Source organism: Saccopteryx bilineata, chromosome 5 (genome assembly GCF_036850765.1).
Source record: "Saccopteryx bilineata isolate mSacBil1 chromosome 5, mSacBil1_pri_phased_curated, whole genome shotgun sequence".
NCBI classification, from domain to species: domain Eukaryota; kingdom Metazoa; phylum Chordata; class Mammalia; order Chiroptera; family Emballonuridae; genus Saccopteryx; species Saccopteryx bilineata.
Window position 1 is genome coordinate 242,972,274 of NC_089494.1, and position 10,355 is coordinate 242,982,628.

General features: G+C 35.0%; 1 non-coding gene across 1 annotated transcript; it reads right to left on the reverse strand.

Annotated features, from left to right (window-relative positions):
* Positions 1–9,374: 9,374 nt before the first annotated feature.
* TRNAS-GGA (transfer RNA serine (anticodon GGA)) lies at positions 9,375–9,450 on the reverse strand. Its single transcript has one exon. It is a non-coding gene; the product is annotated as a tRNA-Ser (tRNA).
* Positions 9,451–10,355: the final 905 nt, after the last annotated feature.

Here is a 10,355-nt window from a genome sequence, read left to right on the forward strand (position 1 = left end):
TAAAAAATTTACCCATATATTTACTATTTTCAGTGCCCTTTTTTTGTGCAGATTTTCATTTGGAATCATTTTCTTTCTTCATGAAAGACTTCATTTAACAACAGCACAAAAGGTGGAGGAAGCAAAGTGGAAATACAGGGCTATCAGGTTCTTACATTTTGTCTGAAGTGGAACAATAATACTTAAAAGAAGGTGGCAATAAGATCTATGCAATGCATTTTGCAGAAATAATAAATTTATAACACAGATAGGTAGAGCTAATAGTCAAACTAAAAGATGCAGTGGAATCATAGAAATTACTCAGTTAATTTGAAAGAAGATGTAAGAGGACAAAATATAAGGTAATTGAAATTAGCAGGCAAATAATGCAAGGTGTTAGTCTTGTTAACAGTTTGGATTTATTCTAAGTGAGATGGAACGGTTTTCAGCACAGAGGAATAAATATGATTTACTCTACCATAAATAATACGAAAAAAGGAAGAAAAGAAGGAAAAAAGGAAGGAAGAAGTTAGGGAGTGAAACAGGAAAACAAAAAGCATCTGGCGGCTACCTGAAAGTAGGCAAAGTCTCTGTGGCTTCCCAAAGACTGGCTGTCATTGAGAAGGAGCCACTTTGAATGTGGCAGACAGGTTAGCCAGCTACTGTTGTAATAAATAGACTAGGGTAAAATGTCTCCACTAACAACTCAGCTAACATAATAAATGTAACAGGTCCTTGCTGTGTCTGCACATTTTCTATCAGAACTAAAGGATAATTTGATTCAGAGTATTCTCAAACTAGTAGAGCTGCTCCGGGGCATTTGTAGACTTTCTCCCACAGATTTGAGCTACAAGCCGTACTTTCCACACAAACTGCAGTGAAAATTGCCTCCATGTCTGTTCGGGACCTGATGCTGGAGACCTTCTTTCCTCCCTATTCCACCCACCACTCCTCTAAAGAAATCAGCTTCTTTTATATATAGAGATAATCTTTTAATTTTAATTAAAGGGAAAAAAATGACAGATGAAATTTAGTAAATCACTGCCGTGAAGTGGCTTTCAACCTCTAGTCCGTTACAAATTTAAAACGAACCATTTCTCCAGTCATTATTTGCAAGCCATAGTAAAGAATTAAGAACTGAATTTTAGTCTCCTGCCTTAAACATATAACAAATACACAAAATATATTTTAAAACAATAGATTCAGAAAGTCTTTGACACTCCACACTTTCCAGCCCAAGAGATAAATTTACGAAGAAATCTGCTGTAGAAAGAAGATTATAAGATACAGCCTCAGCCTAATTTGAAATAAGTAGGGTAAACAAGAGGGCTTCAGGCAGGTGTCAAAATCTGGCTATCTCTGGGCCATATCTGTGCAGGACAAATACGTTCAAGTTTAGGGAACTAAACTGATGCCCTGCTGGGTAGCTCAGTTGGTTAGTATTACATCCCCATATACCAAGGTTGTAGGTTCAGTCTCAGTCAGGGCACATACAATTAATGCATAGATGGGTGGAGCAACAAATTGATGTTTCTCTCTCTCTATCTATCTCTCTATCTCAAATCAATAAACAAAAATTTTAGGAAAAAACATTAAAAAGATTAAAAAAACCTAAACTGAGGTTAGAGATGTGCCTCAAAAAAAGAAAAAAAGAGAGGAAGAAAGCAAGCAGTGTTGAGTCTAATCAGATATATTGTGTGCTTTCAAACAAAATGATTTATACTTCCAAAGAATACAACAGAATCTACTATGCAACATTCAGAACGTTTAAGGTATTAAGCAAAGTTACCAACACATTAAGTATCAGAAATACATAACCTATTTTCCAGAAAAGCCAATCAGTGGGGAGAAAACCCAAAATGACCCAGATGTTGACATTGGCAGAAAAACATTTTAAAGCAGTTATTTTAACTGTGCTCAATGAGGTAAAGGGGGAAAATAGATATAAGAAATCTCAACAGAGAAGGGAACTGTTAACACATTAAAGTGGGAAAATGTAGAAATGCAATAAATAATAGCTGAAATTTTCTTATTTAAGATTAATGAAGAACTGAGAAAACAAATACTGAATTGGCTTATTTTGTGTCTATCACTTATTTATACCATATTAAATAAAATTAATATAAAGTTATTTTTATACTTTTTAACAAGAAAAGACACAACAGATTATGTGCTGTAGAAGTTCTTTAGCAAGCTAGAAAAATTTTTATTTTACCTTTTGAAAGGGCTCTCTTATTTGGCAGTAACAAACACTCATCTCTCTATACTATGGTGCTTATTAAATGTCAAATAATCTCTTTTTAGGTAAAAGGGAATAAAAAGTTTTCAGTTTACTCAGAAATGATTTATACAGTAATATTTTTATGGTGGTCAATCAATAAATAATGAATGAAAGAATGAGGGAGTGAGTGAATAAATAATTCTGTTTGTTACTAGAGGAGTTTAAAATGTAAATATACAATATGTAACTTAATCCTCTATTCTAGAATATCGAAAAATAAGTCATATATTGAACTTGATAAAAAAAGAATGTGTAAGCATAAAAATTGAAAACAGAACAAAGTTTAACTGTTTTTCTGTCACTCTACTGGGAAATAGAAAATAAGTGTATAAAATAAGTAGTTAAATATGCTATTACATAAAACAAAAAAGAGATACATAGATTTGATATCAAAGCACTTCAATATCAAGTACACTAATAAATACTATTTTATAAAAGTTAAAATAAGATGCTTAAAGTGCCAAATAAATATCTTAAATTTATCTTCCATCTACCTGTAGAAAAAGATTTATAGACTTAGGTATGAAATAATATTAAATTCAGCCCTGGCCAGATGGTTTGGTTGGTTAGAGCATCATCCCAGAGTGCAGAGGTCACCAGTTCAATACCCCAGTCAGGGCACATACAGGAGCAGCTCTATATTTCTCTCTCTCTCCCTGCTTCTCTCTCTCTCTCAAAAAAAATCAAATACATAAATAAATAAAATATGAAATCATAAATTAATAAGAATAGTTTTAATTGTGAAAATTTATAACAATGATATTAATTATAATAACCTCTAATCATAATAATGAAATTTATAGAAATTACTTTTTTATTCACTGAGAAATATCAAAATTGAGTAAAATATGTTAATTTCTTTCAAAATGAACATTTTTAAATACTTTCTGTAAACCTAGAAGGCATTATTTTTCAAAAATTTCAATCATTTTCTGCAAATTGTTTAAAATACAAACCAGCTAATTTTTGGTTTTGGTTAAACTGCAGTAGCTAATGAAATGCTAATCCCAAAGGTTTCATTAGGCCAATTTTGGTTCAACTCTCTGATTTAAATACTTGGCATAGTAATGTGCACCATAAGAAAACATTATATAATGAAGATTTACAAAGGTCATTTTAACTGTTGAATGTTGGACTAAATTTCTTTATATGATACTTTAAAAATTATGAACATGTTAATTTATTTGCCAGAAAGTTATTTAGCAAGTACAATGTGTTGAACATTATTCTGGGGCTACGTGACAAAATCAATCTCTAACCTAAAAGAACAAACAAGCTCTACCTATTTTTCTTTCTAGTTATCTATCATCTATCTATCTATCTATCTATCTATCTATCTATCTATCTATCTATCATCTATCTATCATCATCTATCATCTATCTATCATCTCTCATTCCCATATGTGTGACTCATATTATGAAAGGAAATAAAGATTAAAATTTATTTGTTAGAGTGTGTATGAGCACAAACTTATGTGCCTTCTTAGACACCATTCCTTTTTTTTTTTTTTTTTTTTTTTTTTAGTCAGCACCTTACCTGCTATAAGTGGTCCCCTCCACTTTTGAACTTGGCTGAAATGTCACTCCATAAGATAAAGGGTCAGAATTTCTGAGGCTACTAAGGGGTCAGATGATGATACTCAAAAGCATGAATGAAACAGCTGCCTATCCGGTGCAAAGTGACCAGCTTTGAAGATAATCCCTCCTTCTTTTTCTCTCATAAAATTAATTTCCTGCTTGCAGCCCTTCAGGAAAAAGCTGTTGTTCTGTGAATACAGTTCAGAGCAATTTGTTGACTCTAACTCCCTGAAGTGAATGTAGTAAAGAATCTGATCTCACTGGTTTTCTTTTCTGGCTTCCTTCATTTTCCACTATTTCTCACTCAAACTCCCCAAGGCTTAGCACTCCCAAGTAAAGTGTTGGCACTTTAATCATTGCTGCAGGCTCTGCTTTGCAGGAATTCCTACTCAGAATATGAATAAAGAATAGCACCATCTAGGAACTTGTTAGAAATGTCAAGTCTTTGGCCCCACAACATGCCTACTAAAATAACATCTGCATTTATACGTTATCCCCAGCTCCATGGATGTCCATGTTTGGCAGACACAATATTGTGTGATCTTCAGAATCATATGGAATGGCAAGGGCTCCAAAGAGGCACACACAAAAATAAAAATCTTGAAGAAAAGAACACACAAACACAACTACTAGAGCTAATAAACTAATTTAGCATAGTGACAATGTACAAATAACTTGGAAAAGTCAGTTTGATTTCTGCACACTAGCAATAAACAATTCAAAAAGGATATTACAAAAACAATCTAATTTACAATAGCAAAAAAATAAATAAATAAATCCAAAAATACATTTAGCCCAAAAGATTAAGGGTTTAAACACTGAAAAATACAAAACATTGCTGATAGAATTAAAGAAATCGCCCTGGCTGAATAACTCATTTGGTTAGAGCATTGTTCTGAAGTGTAGATGTTGCCAGTTCAATCTCTGGTCAGAGCACATAGAAGAAGAGATTGATGCTCCTCTCTCTTTCTTTCCCTTCCTCTTTCACTAAAATCAATAAAAAAGAAAATTAAAGAAATGCCATTTTCATATATTGGGTGAATTTATATAGTTAAGATGACAATACTGTGTAAAGCAAAATGTAGATGATGCAATTCCGATCCAATCCCAATAACATTCTTTGCAGAATGGAAAAATTGATCCTCAAATACATATGGAATTTCAAGGGGCTCAAAATAGGTAAAAGAATCTCAAAAAAAAAAAGAATAAAGTTGGAAAACTCACACTTCTCAAATTTAAAATTAAAGTATTTCAAAGATGCAGTATTCAAAACATAAAAATAGACATACAGACTGATGAAATAAAACTTATAACACGGAAGTTAAATCATATATCTATGCCCAATTGATGTTCAACAAGTGTGCCGAAACTATTCACAAGGTAAAAAGAAAATCTCTTTAAAAACAATGATGAGAAAACCGGATATACACATGTGAAAGAATTAAGCTGAGCTCATATCTTACACCATATATTAAAAAATCAAAATAGATAAAAAACCTAAGGGTAAGAGCTAAAACTATAAAAACCTAGGAGTAAATTTTCAGGACACTAGATATGGCAATAGATTCTTATATGATGACACTAAAAGGGAAAAAAACAAAAAGAGAAAAGATAAATGTAGGTAAATTTGACTTCAGTATAATGAAAAACTTTGTACATAAAAGAACATTATCAAGAAAGTGGAAAAACACCTATGAAATGGAAGAAATAAGTATAGATCATAATTTTGGTGAGTCTAGTATCTACAATGTATAAAAACAGTAATGATTCAACAAATAGACAAATAACATAATTTTTAAAGTTGGGAAGACTAGATTAAATAATTCTCCAAGGAAAATATACCAGTGGCCAATGAACACTTGAAAAGATGCTAAATACTTAATCATTACAACACAAATTGAAACTACAATACGATAGCACTTAAACTCAGTAGGATAGCTATTGTAAAATGAATAAAATGGAAAAATAATTGTTGGTGAGTTTGTGAAGAAATTGACATCCTCATATATAATATTGATGGGGATGTGAAATAATTCAGTTGATATGAAAAAGAGTTTGGTAGTTCTTAAAATAAGTTAAACATAGCACTATCATATAATTTGGTAATTCCACTCTTAAGCATATATCCAAAGTAATTGAAAGCAAGCACTCAAACAAACACATATACACATGTATTTCTTGCATCATTATTTTCAGTAAGTAAAGATGAAAGCAATTCAAATGTCCAACACCAAATTTATGGAAAAACCAATGTTAGTGTGGAATAGTACTCGGCCATGAAAATGAATTATGTTATAATGTGAATAAAACCCCAAAAGATTAATTTAAGTGAAAAATGTCAGACAATGTCACATCCTAGATGATTCCATTTAGATGAGACATTCATAATAGATAAAGCCGTAGGAACAGAAAGCAGATTGGAGTATCCAGGAGCTGAGTACTTGAGGTGGAAAATGGGGAGTAATTCCTTAATGGGTATGTAGCTTTCTTTGTTTTTCTCTCTCTCATTTTATTTTTTAATTCAAATTTAAAGTTTATTTACTTTTATTAATTTTAATTTATTGTGATACCATGGATTCAAGTGCCAATGCGGGGAAAGGGTTTTGGAACAAGATAGAGACAGTAGTTGCACAATACTGTGAATGTACTAAATACCACTGAATTACTCACTTGAAAATGGTAAAGTTTTTGTTATATGAATTTAATCTCAATAAAAATATTTAAAGATATACTGTGATTTCTTTCATGAGAATACTAAAATAATTTCTTTAAACAAAATAGCAGTGGAAAGACATTCTTTTTTTTTTTTTTTTTTTTTTTTCTTTTTTCATTTTTCTGAAGCTGGAAACAGGGAGAGACAGTCAGACAGACTCCCGCATGCGCCCAACCGGGATCCACCCGGCACGCCCACCAGGGGCGACGCTCTGCCCACCAGGGGGCGATGCTCTGCCCATCCTGGGCGTCGCCATGTTGCGACCAGAGCCACTCTAGCGCCTGGGGCAGAGGCCACAGAGCCATCCCCAGCGCCCGGGCCATCTTTGCTTCAATGGAGCCTTGGCTGCGGGAGGGGAAGAGAGAGACAGAGAGGAAAGCGCGGCGGAGGGGTGGAGAAGCAAATGGGCGCTTCTCCTGTGTGCCCTGGCCGGGAATCGAACCCGGGTCCTCCGCACGCTAGGCCGACGCTCTACCGCTGAGCCAACCCGGCCAGGGCCGGAAAGACATTCTAACACATCTTTCAGTTTTTGACAGATTATTTAGACAAAACACGTTAGGTTAATTTATTTGAATGATTTGATCAAAAGATAGTTGGTGCACACCGCACTTTGAAAATAGGGAAATGAAACTCATAATCAAGGTCTCACTGAAACTCAGATAGATGATAGATAGATGATAGATAGATAGATGATAGATAGATAGATAGATAGAGAGATAGAGAGATGATAGAGAGACAGAGAGATAGATGATAGATAGATAAAAATTGCACAGAAGTTTTAACAAATTTCCCAAAAAAGTAATAGTTCAATTATGTAGTAAGAAAACTAGCAGCCTGACCAGGCAATGGAGCAGTGGATAGAATGTCGGACTGGGATGTGGAGGACCCAGGTTTGAGACCCCAAGGTCGCCAGCTTGAGCACGGGCTCATCTGGTTTGAGCAAAGCTTGGACCCAAGGTTGCTGGCTTGAGCAAGGGGTTACTCGGTCTGCTGAAGGCCCACGGTCAAGGCACATATGAGAAAGCAATCAATGAGCAACTAAGGTGTTGCAACGAAAAACTGATGATTGATGCTTCTCATCTCTCTCCGTTCCTGTCTGTCTGTCCCTATCTGTTCCTCTCTCTGACTCTCTCTCTCTGTCTCTGTAAAAAACAAAACAAAACAAAACACCCCCCAAAAAAAACCTAGAAATTATAATATAAATAATGAATGAATAAATTAATAAAGTCATTTAAATTCCTAAGGTTAAAGAGAAAGTCAATACTTTAGTTGAAGTGTAGTTAAGAAAAAAAATAATGAAAATGCCATAATTCATAGCCATTTATGTTTTGGGCTGCTAGAATGTAGCCTTCACTTTTCTGCTTTTAATTTTTTGCCAGAAATATCAAATTTAAAATTCACTGTAATCCATGAAGTGGATAGTGAAGATGAAAAGAAAACACACATATAAAAGTGAGAACATGGCCTGACACATAGTATGAATGAAACAAATGATTGTTTGGTTTTCAGTATTAGTGCTATTATTGAGTATCACTGTATAGTTACTGGAATTAGTGTTATCTCTGTGTGGTTCAAATGACTACACTGAACAGAATTATATGAAAGGTCAAAATATTGAGCATGAATAAATTCATCCAGTAAAATTGTTAGAATGAGAAGAAACCAAACGAAGATCAACAATGTAAAGAATGGACAGAGGAGAAGAAACTTAAGATGTAAATAGAGGAGTACAAGCCAGAGTGGAAGATCATAGACCATCATATGTCAGCCATGGTGAACACAAATCACACATTCTGAATAGAGAGCTGTGCACTTGAAGCAAAATATAGCAGGCCCTCCAATAACATGATTTTGTTCAATGTTATTTACTTACAATGTTGATGAGAATCATGACCAATTCCTGGCAGGGACCATTTTCTCTGAGGAGTCTGTTTGCACATGTTCTATATGTCTGCATGTTTTTTGTCAGGGTGATCTGGTTTCCTTCCATACCCCAAAGGTGTTTATGATAGGTTTACTGATGTGTCTAAACCGTCTCAGTCCGAGTGCGGCTGTGTGTGAGTGGCCCTGAGATGGGAAGTTACCCTGCCCATGGTGGGTCCTGCTTTGTGACCTGAGCTGCCAGGATAGACTCTGGCCATCACTACCCTACGCTGGAATAAGAGCATTGGGAAAGAAGCATATTGCTTGTTTTTATTAATCTAACTTAGATGTATGTAGAGCTCAAATTTATTTTAGTGTTCAATAGAAGTGTTTGAATGTTTAGAATTTTGGGACAAGAAAAGTGCTGTAGGAACTTAACTTTTGTTTATATCAATTAAACTGTGGCAAGTTTTTTTTATATGTTGTTTCACTTAGAGTTGAAGTTTCTAAGCATCTCTCATGAGAACTTAGTGTACAGTAATTGCACTTGAACAACAAGGACATTTCTAATCCTAAAGATTAAGAGTATATTTTGTATTACTTGTTTGACTTGTCAATGGTCTGTAATCAATTTGTACTAAGATATAAAAATTTTCTATAATGTAGAAAACATCATATCTTTTTTTTTTTTTCTGAAGCTGGATATGGGGAGGCAGTCAGACTCCCGCATGCGCCTGACCCCACCCGGCACGCCCACCAGGGGGAGATGCTCTGCCCATCTAGGGCGTCACTCTGTAGCGACCAGAGCCACTCTAGCGCCTAGGACAGAGGCCACGGAGCCATCCCCAGCGCCCCGGCCATCTTTTGCTCCAATGGAGCCTCAGCTGCGGGAGGGGAAGAGAGAGACAGAGAGGAAGGAGAGGGGGAGGGGTGGAGAAGCAGATGGGCGCTTCTCCTGTGTGCCCTGGCCGGGAATCGAACCCGGGACTTCTGCACTCCAGGCCGACGCTCTACCACTGAGCCCACCGGCCAGGGCCGAAAACATCATATCTAAATGCCATATTCCTGTTTTAACAACAGTGTATAAACGCGCAGGTCACACATTTTGTTCCAGAAAATTTATGGAATTTCTAATTTTTTAAAATTTTGTTTTGTTTAGAAGGGGTCCTTGAAGTTTGAACACCCTGGTAAAAATCCTGGGTCTGCCTCTTGTTAAACGGGTAACACAGGGAAAGTTGTGTAATTCCTTAAAAACTGACCTTTTGCATTCATAAATGGGAATACCAATATTGATATTATGCGGATCAGGGAAGAAGTAAGTGAGCCAAATTATGTAGATTGTGTGGCTCAGAGTAGAGACTTAAAGGTTGGTAACTTAATATTTGAATAAGAAATTAAAGATGAGGTAATCAAATTTAGGAGCCCAAGCTGAGCCTCAACTTCTGTGATTGCCAACCATTCATACTGGGGTCAATGAGAGCCTTCACACTGCCTCAGATTTAGGTTGATTTTGCTTTGAAGAACGATTCATTATGAAATATTTCCTGGCTTCTTACAGAGAAGATTGTTATGTGTCTGTTTTGAACTGAACTATCTGGTATTTGAGCTCTCTGTCCAGGAAATCAACTGGGAAGACAGTGAGCTAAGCATGTAGGGCAGGAGCTTCTCCAATGTGGTAAGCTGTATTTTTACAATGTTATAAAATGAGGTCTAGAGGGAAATTCTCATTAAGAAAGTGCTACCATTCCAGTTGGCTCTAAGACATAAATTTGGTATTATTTCCAATTCTTTTTTTCATTATTTATGCATTCCCAAATTTAAAGTGTTATCAAAATCTATACTGTTTATTGATAAGACCTTATAATTGTAATATGAGATTAGAATAAACCTGTAGTGGTTTATTGAATAGCATAGCATTTAATATTTAGAGACTTCGGCTAG